Here is a 20,109-nt window from a genome sequence, read left to right as displayed (position 1 = left end):
CAGCAAAGCACTAAGTTGTAAAACAGTTAAGCAACTATACACACACACACACACACACACACACACACACACACACACACAGCACACACAGAGAATCCTGTCTCTAAAGACAAGAATGACAAGAATCTCAAAGAAAGGAATCAACAGAGGGGCTCTGAGACTCACATGGCCTCTTGCTGGGCAGGGACACATTGAGTGGACAGATGGGTTGAGGCATCTGTGTTTTCCCCATTGTACACTATCGTGTCTCCTGTTCTGGGATGGACACATACACACTGACTGTGAATGCTAAATGTGCACAGTCCTAAATCAAGATCAGTTATGTGGAGGTGAGGATAATTGTAAATTTCTCTATTTGTTCGCTATAAATATTTGAACAAAAATATTAGAATGCCCGACATTTTAAGTAACCTGATGTGGGAGATGCCTTCTGGCATGTCAAAAGGAAAGTCCATGATAACAACGATTGTGAAGGCAACATCAAGAATGATAAAGGACTCAACTTCCTGAGCATGTGCGATATGCCCGACGTGGACACATGTGCTTTCCGTTTCTTACTTCATGTGAATCTCACCACAATGCTGTCGCGTTATCTATTACTAGCCCCATTTTACAGGCAAGAAAAATGAGACACAGAAGCCTGAAGCTACCCATCCCACAGCACACAGTGAGGGAGTGGTGAAGGCAGAATTTACAGGTGGTCTTTCTGGCCCTAGGGCCCATGCTTTTAATAACTATACTGAAACAAACATCGTGATAATGACATCATTTGAAGGAAGCACATGCTGATAATAAAGACAACAAAGGAGGAAAGTAAATAGAGTAAGGAATAAAAATAAAATTGTCAGACCCTCAACTTTGCTAAGAAACCTGTATACATGGAAAGCTTTAGGAAGCCTGCTGCCACATTTATTGCAACTTTTATGGCCTGGAGAATGCTGCCTACTGCATTATTTTCTATATAAATGATGCTTAACAGTTTCAGAGCTTTTCACCCTTTTGGAAATATAATTAAAACTATGGAGCCCATTCAGAGGAAAAAATGCAAACAACCACAACATTTCAGAAAAAAAATAAGAGAAAATGGACTCCATAATGCTTATCAGTGAACTGCAGAAGTCTCAGCCTACAGGGTAATTATTTCTGCTCTAAAACTGTTCATGATAGTTTTCTTTCAGATCTCAATGGCAGGAACACCTTCATGGCCTCTTTATGGCTGGTATGTTTTCTTCTCATGGACAATGAGAAACATGTAATAAATTGTGTTTCCTTTTTGCTAGGAAATCCTGAGTTAAAGCTTTACTTCCCTCTCAGGAACCATCAAAGAGTCATAATCTGTATACCCCAGTCCAACATTTCCCCTGGATTTGATCTCCTTTCAATTGTTTTGGCCTTATTTTACATTTCTTACATCTATTTCTCTATGTCTCCATGGGTATTATCAAATGCTATTTCAGATGCCAACCATGAGCTAAAGCATATGTTGGAATTAGAGAAACAGAGGGATATACTTATATAAAATAACACATGTAAATGCAATGCTGACTTTTTCTTTCCTTAAGAAGTCTAACAATTGCTTGGGAGCAATCTGCTTTTCACTGAAGCTTCAATATTTTCAGATCTTTTAATACCAGGTATCAAACTTATTCGCTGGGATGAATTATAGAAAGTTGCACCACTTTCTTCTGCCTCATTTATTCTCATTATAAATATGAGAATTTTAAAAAGTCTTCCTAATTCTTGCTTTCTGATGGATTCTATACAAACAGTTGTGGTGCTGTTTAGTAAACTACTAGAAACATGGGGAGATGAACTAAGGAGATGGGAACTATGAAATGACCTGTTTTAAGAAAATATTATATGGGAAAATCAGATCTATGTCTCTAAGTCAAATGTATAATATATGTGTTTGTGGCTTTTCTCATCACCTGTATTAATCACACTCATCCTAGTTCATATTAAAGATGATCATTTCCTGTTCCCTCCACCATGGCCACCTGGTCCAAACTGCCATCTTCATGCACCTGGATACTTGCCGTAACCTCAGCAGACCTTTCGTGTGTCCATTCTTGTTCCTTTGGGCCCAGTCTCCTCCCTCACAGCAGCAGAATGAGTCTACTAAAAAGTGAAACAATTTCTGTCACTTCCTGGCCCAAAAGTCTCCAATAGTTTCCTGATGGGTTAGAATAAAATGTAGGTTCTTACCATGGGGTTCCATGTAAATTTAGGTTCACCTGTAAGTCACAGGAAAAAAAAATCATATACATACATATATATATATATATATCACACACACACACATATATGTTAAACAAAATACAAGTTAATTTTTCTCTTGTGTTCATAAAGTCCAGAAGCCATCAGCCAAGGCTGAGGGGTAGTGTAGCTGCAGTGGAGATCCAGGCTTCACTTCTCTTACTGTTCCACTGTACAGTTTCCGTTTCCAAAGAACACCTCATGGTCTAAAACGGCTGCTAGAGCTCCTGTCGTTACTAATGGTTCGTTTTCCAGCCATGACATAGGGACAAAGAAAGGCGACTTCCTCCCCTGAAGTTCACTTCCTGGAGTTTACAGGTGCCACCCCCTTTTATATACTAAATCTTAGAACCTAGCTGGGCATGGTGGTGCGCACCTGTAATCTCAGCACTTTAGGAGGATGAGGTGGGTGGATCATGAGGTCAGGAGATCGAGACCATCCTGGCTAACACGGTGAAATATCGTTTCTAATAAAAATACAAAAAAAAAAAAAAAAAATTAGCCGGGCGCTGTGGCGGCACCTGTAGTCCCAGCTACTCTGGAGGCTGAGGCAGGAGAATGGTGGGAACCCGGGAGGTGGAGCTTGAGTGAAGCAAGATGGCGCCACTGAACTCCAGCCTGGGCGACAGAGCAAGACTCCGTCTCAAAAAAAAAAAAAAAAAAAAAATCTTAGGACCCAGGCACAGAGCCACACCCTGCTGCAGAAGAGGCTGGCAAAGGCAGTCCTTATTCTGGGTAATCAAGTGCCCAGGAAAACATCAGGAGTTTGCTCCTGAGGAAGAGAAAGGAGAGTGGATACCGGACCCAGCTCTAATCTGAGACACACGTAGCTTGCCTGGACCACATGATGAGCTTCAGGACTCTGCCCACCTCCCTTCAGGACCCCTTTCCCATCCTCACTCTCCCCCAGGCACATGGCCATCTCGCCCTTGTTCTTCCTTCCACGCACCCAGCTAATTCCAGCCTCTGGGCTTTTGCACTAGCTGTTCCCTTGTCTGGACAGTTCCTCCCCAGATGTTCTCTGGCCTCTTCCCTCACTTCACTCAAATATTTGCTCCCCAGTAAACCTCCTTGGGGAAATTTCTCTGCCCACTCCACCGCCAATAGTGGTCTGTCTCCTCACCTAGTTTTATTCTGCACCCTCTCACTCTGTCTCCTCACCTAGTTTTATTCTGCACCCTGATACTGGAGATCTGTTTTGCAATTTAAATAAAAGGAAAAAAGAGAAGGTATCTGCTACCCCACCCTCATCTCTGCTTAACTGGAAGCCTTGAAGGAAAATGGCAATATTTTAAAAACATAATTTAAAAGTTCAGTCTAGCTCCCGAGGAAACCTGCAGGCTCAAGAAGAGTGGATATCCCAGAATTTCAGGCTGCACATGGCTTCTGAAAAGCAAAAACATTTTTTTTTCCTCACTGAAATTGGCAGTATGTCCTTCCTATTGATTTTCCAGCTGAGCTGAAAGAGCTTTAGGCAGGAGGCAGCTGTAGAAAAAGTGCTTAGAAGATCTGTCTGCAAGCAGGCTAAGGTAGAGCTCTCCGCATTGAGAGCAGAGACCTAAGAAGACCACACACTGCACGGTAAGTTTAACCAACAGGTGGTCTCGCTGCTGCGCTCAGAGCCCAGCCCTGTGGACACAGCTCGGGCGCGCGGGAAGCAGGCAAACGACATTCTCCTAGCGCTCCTGCTCTCAGGAGCCCGGGAACCCTGGACAGAGGCGCAGCCACCTTCCCAGCCCGAGGTGAGACTTTGCTCGCCATCCACGCAACCATGCGTGCAGGTAACCGGCGCAGAAAGGCGCGTAGGTGGCTCTCCCGGACCTGGAAGCCTCCCCCTCCGCTACTCATGTGGGTCGGCTTGATTCTACCTGGGCCCAACGTGTGCATGATAATAACGGCAGTGGTTAGCAGCTGCTAAGCTTTTAATGCGCTTCAGGCGCTGTGCTGTGTGCCTAACGTACCCACTAAATTCCCTCTGAGATGAGGTAATCCGCGCTGCAGAGATGGAGGAGTGGGGTGAAAGGCCTTCTGGAGAGCCCAGTTCTGTTCTACATTCTTGTAGCCATCCACCAGAGACCCCCAGCCCCTCCTAGCAATCCTCAAACCACATCGGACCGGATCTCGGGTGTCTGTCGAGATGATCCCGCATGTCTGCCAACCTGGGACCCCCTGCGAGCTTCGCTGTGAACGCCTGCTCCTCGGGGGGCACAGCCTGGCTCTCAGGACCACAGGATGGAAGGGAAACAGGTGAAGGGAGACTGGCTCGTCCCTGGGACCCTCCCCGTCTGAATTTAACTGAAGTGAAGGAGGCATGGAGCTCCGTGGTTGGGGAAAAAGGAACGCAAAGACCCGGGCTCTCCATCCTCATAGTCCCGCCAAGTCCTGGGGAGGGGGAAAGCAAGGGACAGGACCCGTCCGCCACACGCCTCCTGGCGCTGGATCTGCAAGTGATCCGCGGGAGGTCCAGGTAGGCGATAGGGTCCGCGGAGCCCCACAGTGTCTACCTATCCAGCGCCCCAGCCCGATCCCCAAGATTAACCCCACGTTCAGTGTGTCCCCTCATCCCGCACCCAGAGAGGCCACGCCACGGATGCCCTCTCTGCCCAGCCTCACCTGTGCAGGGGAAGGCGCCAATCACCGGGCCCAGTGCGCCGCACCAGCGGTGACCGCGTCCTCCCAGCTCGTCGAGTCCCTCGCACCCGTGGCCGTTTGTGCCAGGCGGGCTACGTCCCCTGGGGTCCTCTTGACCGCGGCTCCAGCTCCCGCCGCTGCCCGCACTGGAGACCTGACAACTTTTCTGAACCGCCGCCTCCAGCTCGCACCCTTCCTGGGCTCCAGGACCGTCCCCTGTGCGCCCCCATCTACACCGTCGCTGCCCGGATCCGGAGCCAGAGACCGGCCTGGGCGCAGGAGGAGAGAGCGCGGGCGGCGGGGAGGGGAAATCGCTCCAGGGCTGCTGCTGGCGGCGCCGGGGACGGGGAGGAGATGGGGCCGCTCTTACCCGGGGCTGGAACTGCCTGTCCGCGTCGACCCGCTCCTTTGGCGCGGAAACTCCGCGTCTGCAGACTCCCGCAGTCCTGGAGACTTCTGCCGGGAACCCGGGACACCAAGAGGGGCCCAGCCCTCCCCCACCTCCCTCCTGACCGTCACTCCGGGCAGGAGGTCTGCGCTCCTCTTCCTCTCAAAATTGCGGGTCACATTGGCGGATGCCAGGAGAGCTCGTGCCTTCGAAATTAAAAATCCCATCCAGTTGATTCGGAACCATCTTCCAGATACACTGAGAGGAAAAAGAGCAGCGTGCACGACCGTGTGAACAAGGGATGTACACGTGTTTGTATAAATGGACGTGTACCTGCATTTATAAATGTGTAGGGGAAAACACTCAAACATGCGGAAACACACCAGAGAAAGGGTAATCGCTCACTCTTCACCCTTATTGACTCATTGAGTTTTTAACACAGTAAGCCTGTGCTAACTATTTAGGTGAAAGTTCCTCCCTTTTCCCACAGCATTGTCCCTGCAACAGCAGGTTTTTAGTTGGTTTGGTTTGGGCTTTGCACCATGGGGCAGGAGAAATCCAAACTTTCGGTCTTCCCCCAGCCTTTCCCGCCGATTTGCACGCAGTGCGCTATCTCTTCTTTCATGGAAGTTGCCTCTGCCGCGGCGCAACCAGATGATTTCTGTTCTGGCTTGATCTGCAGGGGGTGTGAGTCGGAGTCTGACCCCTCTCCTGACCCTGCCTCTAGTGAATGAACAGCTTTCAGACACCAGCCTCGTCCCCTCCCCAATCCCCAGGGCAGCACCCTCTTTGTCTGCAGACCCTGGAGGCAAGGCCCAGTCCCCCCACACACACCTAGGGCTGGCCCAGTGCAACATTGGAAAGGAAGTGTGCTTGCCCACAGTGTCACAGCAGTCTCCATCAGTGGAGCACCGCAGGGAGTCCTGAGCCAGGAAGGCATTTCAAAAGAAAATAGAATAAAGAAAAACTCCTGTGATTAAATAACAATGAAAGAGATAGATGCTAGCAATGAAGAATCAATTTTTGTCTCCAAAATTGGGCACATGAAGATAACCCTCAACAGGGCTGAGAGAGGAGGATTGGGCTTGGACAACCCACTCATCCTGGGAGTATGCCCCTGATACAGCATATTGGAAAGTTCTCATCCCAGGATGAGCTTGAAGCCAGCTCACTGGTTTTCTAAGTTAGTTCCATTTGCCTGCAGTGGGGAGAAGGCAGCTGTGGTAACATCTCAGCCAGGCCAGGGTGGGATAGGAATAGCATTGGGGAGTCACAGGGTGGAAAAACCAAAACAACAGCTGAAACAAGAACTACACAAAGAAACCCAGGATAACTGAAAACCCAAAATATGGAACAAAACCAGCCAAAACCCAGTCAGGGTGACGGGCTCACGACTCTTCCAGGCAAACCCAGTTAAGGGAGAAACGAGGCATTCTTGGGGAGTCCCTGACATCCCCTCTGTATTAGTCTGATCTCATACTGCTAATAAAGACATTCCTGAAGCTGGGAAATTTATAAAGGAAAGATGTTTAATGGACTCACAGTTCCACATGGCTGGGGAGGCCTCACAATCATGGCGAAAGGCAAGGAGGAGCAAAGCCATGTCTTACATGGTGGCAGGCAAGAGAGCGTGTACAGGGGACTCCCCTTATAAAACCATCAGATCTCATGAGACTTATTCACTACCATTTAAACCACCTCCATGATTCAATTATGTCCACCTGACCCCGCCCTTGACATGCGGGGATTGTTACCATTCAAGGTGAGATTTGGGTGGGGACACGGCCAAACCATATCATTCTCTTTTTCTGGAACACCTAATGATTGTTCAACCTCCTAATTAAAGAAACACCAATTAAATGGGAATGCTGGGTGGAGAACCATCATACGGTAAGGAGAACCCGGAAAATATGAAGCAGCAATTTCACATAACTGCAGGAAAGGAGCTGTTAGAATTAGTGACAAGGACAAAGACAAGCCTGGGCTGATAAGACCCCAACAAACAAGGTGGGGGGCCAAGCTGGTTAAGACCAGCTGGATCTGACATGGTGATGGACTTGACTTATGCCCTACCCCAGACCTAATTGTACACTCGTTACCATACAAAATCACAGAACCACGAGCACCATGATATATTTAATATAAAAATGGGTGGCACTCCAATTCTAAGAATCCCTACCTTTTTTTTCCTAGAAAATATCATGATTATTCCACTGCCTAATTAGAAGAGCCTGTAAAATTAAACATACAAATTCTGCTGCGTACTTCTCACTCTCCCGAGCACGCCTGCACTTCTCTCTTACATGTGTACTTTTACTTTACAGTAAAAGCTTCTTGTCTTTTGCTTTATTCTGATTTGTCATCAAATTCTTTCTCTCCATGGTGTCAAGAACCTGGACACTGCTGGGGCTAGGGTCCCACTAGCATCCAGAAACTCTCCTGAACCCTTTGGCAACAAAAGGGCAATTGCAAAATGTGGCTTTCAATAGCTCTGCGTAGAAAACACACACACACACACACACACACACACACACACACACACACTGCTGAGAATTTCCCAAGACTCCTTTGATTTGCGTAGCCTACACATGACCTTGGGAAGCAGTTGCAGTTATAAAGCAGATGGAGACTGGAGACTGTCTGATCTTCCTAAAGCAGCAGAAATATGTTATTCTGTCTCTCTCCTTCCCTCCCTTTCTCTGACACACACACACAAACACACACACACACTTAAATATTGCTCTCCTCCTCAGTCCACTGAGAAATAAAACATAGTCCATTATTTCCAACCGATGCACTGGGGCCTCATCCAACCTTCCTTCCTTCTAGAATATGAACCACGAAGCTGTAAAGTTGTGCCCAGAGTTCCCCAGCTCTCACTCGTCTGCATTTACTTGCTGATTATCACTTGATCTTAGCCGAAAGGCCGAGAAGCGATATTTGCCGATTATCTATCTCTCAGGTCCCCCGGCCCGGCCCCCGTGTGAGTTTCCTGGAGGGAGCAGTGCTTTCACAGTCTCTCCAGCGGGGCCGGGCACAGTGTGCATCACAGGACCGTTTGTTGCCTGAATGACTCCTGTGAAGCCATACGGTGTTAGCCTCATTTTAACGATGGAGACACCGAGAGGCAGACATGTCAAATTAAAGTCATCTACCTTGCAATATTTGAAGTATCTTTAGACCTGCAGATGCTCTTCTAGGCATAATACTTGAAGTAACTTATTTAATCTTTATGGAAACCCTAAAACGATGTACTCTCATAATACCAATTTTACACACAAGAAAACAAATGCTTAAAGCAAATGCTTAAAGAAGTCCAGTTACTTACTTGCTCAAGGTCACACGGCTGGTAGGTGATGGAGCCGAGACTCCAAGTCAGATGGTCCAGCTTCAGAACTCATTTACTAGATGATTTATTTATTTATTTAATTTACTTACTTATTTGAGATGAGGCCTCACTCCATTGCCCAGACTGGAGTGCAGTGGCACAGTCATAGCTCACTGAAGCCCTGATCTCCTGGGCTCAAGCGATCCTCCCACCCCACCCTCTAAGTAGCTGGAACTACGGGTGGGCACCACCTTGCCTAGCTACTGTTTTATTTTTTATTTTTAGCAGAGATGAGGTCTCACTATGTTGTCCAGGCTGGACAATTTTTTCCCCCTCAGCTTTATTGAGGTAAAATTGAAAAATAAAAATTATATATATTTATGGTATACAGCAGGATGTTTTGCTAGAGGTATACATTGTGAAATGATTAACACAAGCCAATTAACATATCCATCTCCTAGCCTAGTTACCATTGGGGAGGCCTTTGGTAGCGTTTAAGATCTACTGTCTTAGCAAATTTTACCTACACAGTCCACGATGGTTAACTAGAGTCACCATGATGTCTAACAGAGCTCCAGAGTCTATTCATCCTAACGGAGACTTTTACCCTTCAACCCACATCCCCTGTGACCTCTGCCCCAATAGGCAGCTTGGCGCTCAGGTATTTCTGGAAGTTGGCTCCTACCTGGACTGCAGGACACACCACTGGTCTCTGTTGACTCCCACTTGTTAGTACATTTGAGTCAAGTTTCACTCGCTTCAATTTTCTACTTAAACTAAGATAAATTATGTTTTGTAAATTTTACTTAACAAGACAGAAAAGCCCCCAGACCCCTGTGCTGTTCTGGGGTCAGTGCTTTGCAGGAAACCAGCCTCTGTGGAAATCGATCTTCCAGGAAGGGTAGCAGGAGCCCAGCCTCCCCAGGTGAGATGCAGATGCCTCTTACCTTGTGAGATCAACTTGACGATGGATGCCCAAATGCCCATTCTTATCACTTATCCTGGCTCCGTCCTGGTCTCTTGATGAACCATCATGCAATCATCATCAATATAATTTCTTAGCCCATTCTCTCAGTTTCAAGGTCAGCAAATTGTCCATTTAGATGCATTGTGGCTTAATATGGCTTAATAAGATTTGTGTTAGATTACAAGTAGAATGAACTCAAATTATGTTACAAAGGGAATTCATTCACCACCCTGAGAGTCTCTTTATTCAATTTGTATGCCTACCATAAGAGCTAGCACGTATAAGTACTTATAAACAATGGACACTGTTTCAAGTGGTTTTTTACAAGTATTAACTCATTTATTATTGTTATCATTTTTATTTGTCTATTTTTGAGACAGAGTCTCACTCTGTCGCCCAGGCTGGAGTGCAGTGGTGCAATCTTGGCCTACTACAATGTCTGTCTCCTGGGTTCAAGCAATTTTCCGGTCTCAGCCTCCCGGGGTAGCTGGGATTACAGGCATGCACCACCATGTCCAATTAGTTTTTGTTTTTTTAGTAGAGATGGGGTTTCACCATGTTGGCCAGGCTGGTCTCAGACTCCTGACCTCAAGTGATCCACCTGCCTCGGCCTCCCAAAGTGCTGGGATTTCAGGCATGAGCCACTGTTCCTGGCCAACTCATTTATTATTTGCAACAACCTTATGGCATTATTATGTTTTCTATTTTCTTTAAAGGTAAGGAAATTGAGACATAGAGGATTTAAACAAATTACCTACAATTAAGTCCCAAGACGTTGCCAAAATTGCCCCTGTTGAAAACAACTAAGTTAGACCTACCACACTGTTCTACATTCTACGAATAATCTTTGTTAGAAAACATTGAGATTCAGAGGAAAATTTTCAATTAGTGTATTCTGTTGGCACGTGGAATGATGCAATGGTCATTCCTTGATTTTTATTAGAAAATATTCTGGCGTATTTTTTTCTATAGATTATTTATTTCTTCCAAGCTAAAGCTCAGCCTACACACAGTTACCAGTGTCCTGGGAACACCAGCTGGTGTGTGTGGCTGGCAGAGAAAGAAAAAGGAAGAAAAAAATACCAAATTTCCTTGTCTGGACCTTGAGTTCTGCGTTAAGGTAGTAAGCACATTCTAAATCCTGGAGTGGCAGCAAATTGAGTATATGTTACACCCCTTCATGTCTTCAACAGGAGAGGCAGTATTTAGCCTCCAAGAGGCACTGGATGTCTGATTTATGAGTAAAGGTTGTGGCGGCCTCCAAGGGTGATCTGTCTTCAATAAACAGTCCATAAATAGTGCTGTCATTTAAAGTAGCAGCCTTAATGTAGCTCAAGAATCTGATCTTTGATCTTTGTGGCACAAATGGGTTAGCTGTTAGACTGAAGAGTCCAAGAGAGGCAAGCTCAGGCCAGCTGAAACTAGAACAGCATAGAGGGAAAAAGGAAAGAGATTCTTTTGCTCACCTTCCCTCTGTAATTCATGTTGACCATAAATCACTAGGTTTGACATGATGTTTATTAAATGGTAATAAAACACCCCATGTGTCAGTCAGGGTTTAATCAGAGAAGCAGCACTTCTATTCACATTATGAAATCAGGGATATATTTAGAATGAGTGCTTGTAATATTTGGGGGAGAAGGGCAAGTGTTGGAAGGCCCGAGGAAAACCAACTCAGTCTTCCTGGAACACTGGAGCAAGCTGAGGTTGAGTGGATGAGTAGGAGCTTTCAGGGTGTATGGGGAGTAGGCAGGTCTAGCTTCAGAGTGGGCTGTGAAGGGCAGTGCAGGGAAAGCCTGTAGAACGCTGTCCTTTCGAGTTGCTGCTGCTTCTGCAGGTCTGCAGTCAGACTTGTGGCAGTCGGATTGGCCCTTTGTTGGTCAAGAAATCTGGCAATGGACAAGAAGAGCAGGATAAAGATTAAAGAAAAGACTTGTAAAACCCACTGGTACCTTGCTAGCTCTTAGCTGCCACCTGTACCCACAATGAACTTCAGTGATCAGTGACTGTGCTTTCATTTTTACTATCCAAATCACATCTAAATTTATTTGGTTGGCCAGTCATCACCAGGAAACAAACAGGATAAGAGATTCAGGGAAATATGATTCCAGCTTAACCAGGTTGACTGAGTGCAAAGCTCTTCTTCCATTGACAAGGCAATGTTCAGAAATGGGACCATCCTCTTCTTGTGAAGCCTGTTTAAAGGATATATGGAGGATAGCATTCACCCTTTAATAACCTAAGGTAAGTGTGTCACATATTTTTGTAACAATAAAATGATAGCTTTTCATGTAGCTATCTTTTTGCGGAATTCAAATAATGTTCTTGAAAAGCAAGACAGAACCTACCAAAGACTATTCAACTTCAACATGATGGAGAAACGAGGAAGTGAAAATACTATTAAGTAATTTTTTTTAAAAAAAAGATAAAATAAAGGACATGCTCAGGTGCTTCAAGTCATCTGAGAACAACCAGTTTTGCTTACCTCCCTCTCCCCCTGACACATACATGTGCACAAACACTTCACCTGAGAACGGAACATCACTCCCACTTCTGTATGTTTCAGGCTATCCTTGTGAGAAAGCTGGCCTTTTGAGAAAGGGAGACACAGGCAATTACAGGAGGCACAGGGAATTGATTCTGCTGCTACTGCTGTGTGTTGAGACCTGGGGGAGAAAAAGTGATTGGCATTACTCCTGTGTATTGACACTGGGCAGTGGGGGAACATATAGCTTTTTAAGTGAATACCTCTATTTAGCTTGTAATGGGTGTATCTGCTGAGCTATCATGTAAAAACCATCAAGGATAGTTGTAGTTATACTATTAAGACTCTTAAATATTCTAAGGAAAAAAGAATTTATTGGCTCATAAAACTGAGGTTTGGGGATGATGATAGCTTCAGGTATTGTTTCATCTAGGAGTCAAATCAAATGATCACTTCTCTGTCTTGGTTGTTCTCTTCCCCCATCTACAAATTTTGTTTCTCTTTGCATATTGATTTATTTTCTTCTATAAGGATTTAGTCCCTCTAATCCTTCCCTTTCTCATCTTTAAAATGGAAATATTAAAAATGCATATCTCACAAAATGATTGTGGGGATTCAGTAGATCATGTATATACAATGCTTAGCATAATGGCTAGAATATAGTAAGTGGTCAAAAATATTAGCTATCATCATCATGACCATCATCAATATCATCATCATGATCATGATCATCATCACCATCATCATCATCACCACCATCATCATTATCACTACCATCATAACCATTATCACGATCATCATCACCAGCATCATTGCCATCTTTGTTACTATCGTCATCATCACATCATCACCATCATCATCATCACCATCACCATCATCATTACCACCATCATCATCACCATTATCATTACCATCATTATCACCCAATAAAGGCAAGGCCAATAAGATAAAACATATTATTGTAACACCAATTTAAATATTTATTTTGACTTTCTAAATGATCTATTGAAGGCCAAGGAACCACCACAGGTTAAAAAGGAAGCAAAAAATATTAATTCATATCACAGCATGACGAATGTCACTGGAATGAGCAGCTGAGCATCTTCAAATACCTGGAGGGCAGTGATTAACAGGGCTCTGTGTCTGTTGCTCTCAAGAGAAGAGCCCAGGGACCCTCATAAGACATCTGCTTGCAGACCACAGAAATTAGTCACTGATATGGTTTGACTCTGCCTCCCCACCCCACCCAAATCTCAGGTTGAATTGTGAGCCCGAGTGTTGGAGGTGGGGCCTGGTGGAAGGTAATTGGATCATAATGATTGTTTCTAACAGTTTATCACCATCCCCCTAGTGCTATCTTATGATAGAGTTCTCATAAGATTCGGTTGTTTGAAAGTGTGTAGCACCTCTCTCTTTGCTCTCTCTCTCCTGCTGGCCATGTGAAGACGTGCTTGCTTCCCCTTGGCCTTCTGCCACAATTGTTAGTTTCCTGGGGCCTCCCCAGAAGCAGAAGCCTGTACAACCCCCAGAACTATGAGCTGATTAAACCTCTTTTCTTTGTAAATTACTCAGTTTCAGGTATATCTTTATAGCAATGTGAGAATGGACTAACACAGTCACTAAAAATAATCAGCACTGATAGTAGAAAAGAGATTTTACAAAAAAGAAGGCCAGGTGCAGTGGCTCACACCTGTAATCCCAGCGCTTTAGGAGACCAAGGTGGGTGTATCACGAGGTCAGAAGATCGAGACCAGCCTGGCCAACATAGTGAAACCACATCTCTACTGAAAATACAAAAAATTAGCTGGGTATGGTGGTGGGCACCTGTAATCCCAGCTACTCAGAAGGCTAAGGCAGGAGAATCTCTTGAACCCAGGAGGCAGAGGTTATAGTGAGCCGAGATCATGCCACTGCACTCCAGCCTTGATAACAAGAGTGAAACTCTGTCCCCCCCCCAAAAAAAGAGAACACACAATAGCTGAACGTTTTCAGGGGTTTCAGATAAGGCTAACACTAGAGTCAGAAGTCAGGTCAATACAACATTCTCCCATTTATTCTATCACGATGGGGACCAGAAACTACTCCATCTTTGTATTTTATGAGGGTTCTCTGTTCTTGGGGGATAAATTCCCAATTCAAAATCCTCTTTCTTTAAGAGAAAAATATTTAATGCCAACTGAACAAAAGGAATCCTCTCTCTCTCTCTTGCTATCTGTTGTCTACTGATCTTAATAAGGGTGCTGGAAAATATTACCTGTATTTTATTTTGTGAATTATAGACACAAAAATATTTATCCAATATTATGTACTGTCATCAGAATTTCATGTGACAGAGGACATTTTTTTCTCATGAAAGATATGAAATACAAAATAGCAGAATAGAGAAAATTTATAGGCAAGAATAGAATCATAGCAACCTCAATATACTCATCATTGTACACATTTTTGTTATCTTCTTCAAAACCTATGAAAGTTTCCTAATGTCTATTGCAGATCAGTGAATACAGAAAAACAGACAACTTGTATTAAGAAAAAGTGGGTTTTGGTCTAGGTACTGCCACTTTCTGACTTAACTTGTTTCTCAAGTTTCCTTAGTTTCCCTTTATTAAAACTCTTCCTTATCCATCTTCTAGCGCGCGCACACACACACGCGCGCACGCGCAAACATGCAAGCATGCACCCAAGGCGGCCAGCTCATTTCGAGGAGAGAGGCTGCTACATACTGCACACCTATGCAGTTTGTCAAGGACAGGAGAGTTTGAACTCTACAATCTAACTTTGGCCATAAGTGAGATAGAACTTAGGGGAAGATAGTGGTGATTCATTGATTTTGTCTGATTCTCTGAAATAGAAGAGGAAAAACTACCAGAATAGCCAACATGATTTTCAGGAAGAAGCACAGAAGTAGGAGTTGAGGAGATTTGTTCCTGAGATGCCAAAATAAAAACTAGAGTTAAAGTAGCAAAAACATAGTTATTGTCTTAGTACAGAAACAGGCAGGTTGATGGAACAGAAATGAATTCCCTCTATGAAGAAATTTATTATTATTTTTTTACATTCTGAATGATTTGTTGCTGTTATTGTTGTTTTCCCTAAATGGGTCCTGCCTTACTGACTAAATCATTCTCTAAATGAGGGAGAGGATAGAACAGAAGACACCTGGCTTTGTGTGCAGAGCTTGGCATCAAGGAGGACCAGGCAATAGACGTGGCTTCTGATTTGTGGTCGCAAATGGGCTTCCTTTCCTCTGTTAGAGTTCGCACAAGTTGTTCCCTCTTCATATAGCAGAGAGGAGGTTCTCATTCTAAAGCCAGCCAGATCAGAGCAATGACTGTGCTCCCAGTGGGGAATAGTATTGGGTTCACACATGACAGGATGTTTCTAGGATTTGCATCAATTTTCTCTTTGAAAGGTTATGATCTAGCTTTCTAATCCTCTATAGAGTTTGCAAAGTGTTCTAAAGAAATTTTCCTTCCTTCTTCCTCTCTTCCCTTCCCTTCCCTCCCCTCCACTCCCCTCCCTTCCCTCCTTTCCCCTCCCTTCCCCTCCCTTTTCTTCTTTCCTCTATCTCCCTGCAAAATGTTCACAGGGTCAAAAGTGCTCGATAATGGTTTACAGGGCAGACTTTTAAGAGAGAGACATCCATATTGGCTCAACTGACTAAGCACCAACTCTGTGCTCAGCGCTGCTTTAAGAGTCGTACTTTCATCATCTTTTTAAACTACCACAACCTCTCATTCTTATTTAACAACAACAACCTTCCTCATCCCATTTTAGGGATGAGGAAAGTGAAGCTTGGTGCTCAAGAGCTTGTTTGATGTATAGTTAGAGAGGTAGTGGTGGGGCTGGGATCTGAATCAGACGGGTCTGGCTCCAGGTCCCAAGTGTTTGAGACACCATAGTAGGAGACGAAGTGCTAAGATCGCTTCAAGCATGATGCAGGGAGGTATTGCAGGAAAGTGGCATGAGTTCCATTTGCACCACAGATGACTGACCTGTGGTGGATTACTGTGCCAGGGAGATTATTTTCCTCTGTGCTGCCTCACTACCAGGTGGTTGTTAGAGTTCCAAATGATAAAGGGAAAGAAATCGCTCTAGCAGCCAATCACGCACATTCATATGGAAACATTCCCTGTGACTCAGTGGTGCATTAATAATGTCTGTAGCTGCAAACCAGAGAAATAAAACTCGCAAAGTCTCACGTGGCATGGAGCATTAGGGGTTTCACTATCAAGAAGTATCATGGGGCTGGGCGTAGTGGCTCACGCCTGTAATCCCAGCACTTTGGGAGGCCAAGGCCGGTGGATCATTTGAGGTCAGCAGTTCGAGACCAGCCTGGCCAACATGGTGAAACCCTGCCTCTACTAAAAATACAAAAATTAGCCAGGCGGTAGTGGCGCGACTGTAATCCCAGCTACTCGGGAGGCTGAGGCAGGAGAATCACTTGAGCCTGGGAGGTGGAGGTTGTGGTGAGCTGAGATTGGACCACTGCACTCCAGCCTGGTGACAGAGTGAGACCCTGTCTACAAAAATAAAAAATAAAAATAAGAAGTATCCTAGTAGGGCAGTTTGGAAATAGGCTAATTTTTAATAGCTCAAAAGTGTCAAATTGGTTCAGATTCTTTCTGCGCTTTTGCTTTGCTGTCTTCATCTCATTGACTAGGTCCTTAGGCTGGCTCCCTTCCAGTCAGCAGAATGGCTGCTCATGTTCCAGGGATTTTGTCACAACTGGGCAGGCAATCTAAGTGTCTCCTTTTATCAGTAAGAGAACTTTTTTAAAGGAAATTCCCAGCAGATGTTCCTTTGCATCTCATTGTCCAGAACTAGGTCTCATGCCCAATAATAACTGGCAAGGGGAGACAGCACGAGTGGTTCAGACAATTCTGGGTTTACCCCTGGGGCAAGGGTGGGGTCACCTTCCATGAAGGGTGAATGGACTTTGGTTAAGAAGCCAATTTTCCTGCCTCCTGAGTTAAATAACTTTGAAGCAAAGAGTAGAATCATTCGGGAGTTCACCTTCAGCTGTCTTTCCATTGTCCCTGTGACATGGTCTGCAGTCCCTAAAACACACAGCTGAGGCATATTTTACACACCAGCAGAACCTGCCCAGTGATCTGCTGCTAGCAGCCCAAGTGAGTTCTCAATAGGCTGAATTATTTCTTTTACCCAGACCAGATCCACCTTGGACAGTGAAAAATTTATTTATCACTCAAGTTGCCACAGCTATTTTTTAAAAAGACCTACCAGGAACACTTAAAAATATGTTTCTGTTGGTGTCTGTTGAGAAACCAGGTGATTACTCCTGCATGTGGGTAGTTCTGCACTGGATTTACACTACAGATTATTGGGAAGAATATGTTTTGTTTAAGTGGAATTTTGGTGCCAATCTACTCTGTAGATGCTCACCCAGGACCCCCCCGCTTGTGTGTGGCGTGTGTTACCTCTCTGGCCGAACATCTTTGGGTTTTGAATTATAATCAAGGAATGTCTAGACACACGTGTTTTGTTCTTCTTTAAAAATTTTTCATCTTTATTTCCTTTTTTGTGGAGAAAAGGAGCTTGCTATGTTGCTGAGACCACATGTGCTTTTTCTTTTTCCGTTGTTTTATTTTATTTTATTATATTTATTTATTTATTTATTTATTTTTGAGACGAAGTCTTACTCTGTTGCCTAGGCTGGAGTGCAGTGGCACGCTCTTGACGCATCACCACCTCTGCCTTCCGTGTTCAAACAATTCTCCTGCCTCAGCCTCCCAAGTAGCTGGGATTACAGGCGTGCACCACCACGCCTGGCTAATTTTTGTATTTTTAGTAGACACAAGGTTTCACCATGTTGGCCACGCTGGTCTCGAACTCCTGACCTCAGGTGATCCTCAGCCTCCCAAAGTGCTGGGATTACAGGCCTGAGCCACCGCGCCCGGCCCACATGTGTTTCTTCTATCAACAACTTTTAAAAAGGAAGGGAAAGTTATCACAAGATCACTGAGTATTGGGTCTGCTTGTGCCTTGTGACTACAGCCCTTCAGTGAAAAGGGCTGATGCGTTTGATTATGGAATCATCAGGCGTTGTGCTGGAGAAACTAGTTTAAAACCTCAACACGTGAGTTTTGCAAATGTAGCCCTTAGAATTTAAATCAGTACCATGTTTCCTACCTTTTCCCCAGGAAAATACACCATGTATTCACAAAACCCTCCAGGCCTTGAGTCTTCCTGCTTTCCAATTGCTTATTTACTGCCTATCAACAAACTGGTTGCCAGTGTCCAGCCATAATTATCCTTGGATCTTGGTTATAATTTTAGCCTGAGGAGAGGTTCTCCGTAATATCATGAATTACTCTTGGGCTCTTACGGAAGATTCTAAGCTAGAAAGCTTGTATTTGGGGAATTAAATACAGTGCTGAATATTCATGCTTTTTAAAAAAGATTTTTTTCTTTCTTTAAATGTCAGCTTTTCTAGTGCATGACTTCATATTTGTTTATAGGTCATGGGCTATAAAATTTCAGCCTAAATAGCTCACAAAAATTGGTCAAGTTAATTTAAAATAGTGTGTTGGGTGAACCTAAGAATTTAAACTTAAAGGTATATTTTCTTTCACATGTAGAAGTAGAGAGGAAGAGGTTTTTTTTTTTTTTGTATGACCTATTAATGTATGCTAATAGAGTAAAAATGTCACAATGCTGAACAAAATCTGAGATCTATCTTGTGAGCTCAAATAATCTTTGACTTCTTTTTGAGAATAAGGTCAAGCATCAAAGAGATGCCAGACAAGAGGTATCACTGCTTCTATTAGTCTGACCTCATGAGGAAAAATGGGTGTTGGTGAAGGGGTAGAGGAGTCCCCCACCAGGCCAGAGTCAGAGAAAGAGCCCCAGGTTGCCACTTGACAAATTTCTCAGCCCTCCATCCCTCCCTTCTCCCTTGCTTCCTTCCTGGCCTTCACCCTATATGGCTTTGTCCTCTCTCCGTGTGTCCAATGTGCATATAATCCCACACTCCTTAAATAGATCATTATTTAGAGGAAACTTCCAAAGTGAAGCAGCCTCCAGCCAAGAGGCCAAGAGCTGTCTTTGTTATTCAAGCTCGTCTTTCATTGCCTGGACCTTGGAAAAGCCGTTTGACCTTGGGGTGCCAGTTGGCCCAACCACCAAATAAAGTGATTGCTGCTGGCTCTAACATACTGTGATCTGTTTTTGTAAATAAATGATTTAAATACCTCCTAAGATGAAAGGAATGTGCATTTTTGCCTAAGATAGAATTATAACCTTCAGATATAATTAGATTGATTATAGTGGTCTAATTTAACACTTGAATTCCTCAATCATTTATATCCTATGTTATTTTAAAGTTCCTACTTCCACCCTGGAAATCTTTTACCAACTGTGACTCGGGGTGGTGCAGAGGGAATGAAACATAATGGTCTCCATTTTTGACAACTCAGGCCTGCAGGGGTTGATGGGAAGGCCATGTAGATCTAAAACTAAGATATATATATAAAAATATATTTGCATGTAAATTGGAGATCATTCCTTCACTTTCTGTGGTGAGTGTGCAAGATGCAGTGAGCAAGTTAGGCTTGCGTTATTTGGTTCATGCTGTGGCTTGGAGATGACACTCAAACAATGTACACTAGAGTTGAGAAAGTTTAGAATCTAAGAAGCAAATCCAGGGATGTTATTTGAATGGAGGGGGTGGGGACAGGGGTAAGGCCTGAGATGAGTAATATCCATTTCACTGTCTTCACTTCAATCCTGTCTTCCTTCCACATAGCAGCGTCTACGGGGCAAGGCAGGGAATGTGTCTGCTTATACTGCCATAAGGCTCTAATCATCACTGCCGGCATAGAACCTCACCAAATCTCTATGCAAAACAGCTTTCTGAGCTCTGGGCTTCACCTGTGCCCGGGAACTCTAACCTGGGTCAAGGGCTGGATAGAGAACAACGCCACATCAGCCATTCTATCCTCTGGATACCTCCTTCTCAGTTCTCTCCCTTGCCAACAGTCCTTCCTCCTCCTGTATTGAGCATTTGTGCACACAATTTGGCTTAGAAGTTG

At 44.4% G+C, this 20,109-nt stretch overlaps 1 long non-coding RNA gene across 1 annotated transcript in view; it reads left to right on the top strand.

Moving 5' to 3' along the window:
- LOC140712890 (uncharacterized) overlaps nucleotides 1-1,320 on the top strand; it is a 41,612-nt gene extending 40,292 nt beyond the window's left edge. The window contains exon 5 of the long non-coding RNA XR_012094701.1: nucleotides 1,179-1,320. This is a non-coding gene — a long non-coding RNA (uncharacterized lncRNA). The remainder of the gene's footprint in view (nucleotides 1-1,178) is intronic.
- Nucleotides 1,321-20,109: the final 18,789 nt, after the last annotated feature.

Source organism: Chlorocebus sabaeus, chromosome 11 (assembly GCF_047675955.1).
Source record: "Chlorocebus sabaeus isolate Y175 chromosome 11, mChlSab1.0.hap1, whole genome shotgun sequence".
Taxonomy (NCBI): domain Eukaryota; kingdom Metazoa; phylum Chordata; class Mammalia; order Primates; family Cercopithecidae; genus Chlorocebus; species Chlorocebus sabaeus.
This window is presented reverse-complemented; position numbering and strand designations above follow the sequence as displayed.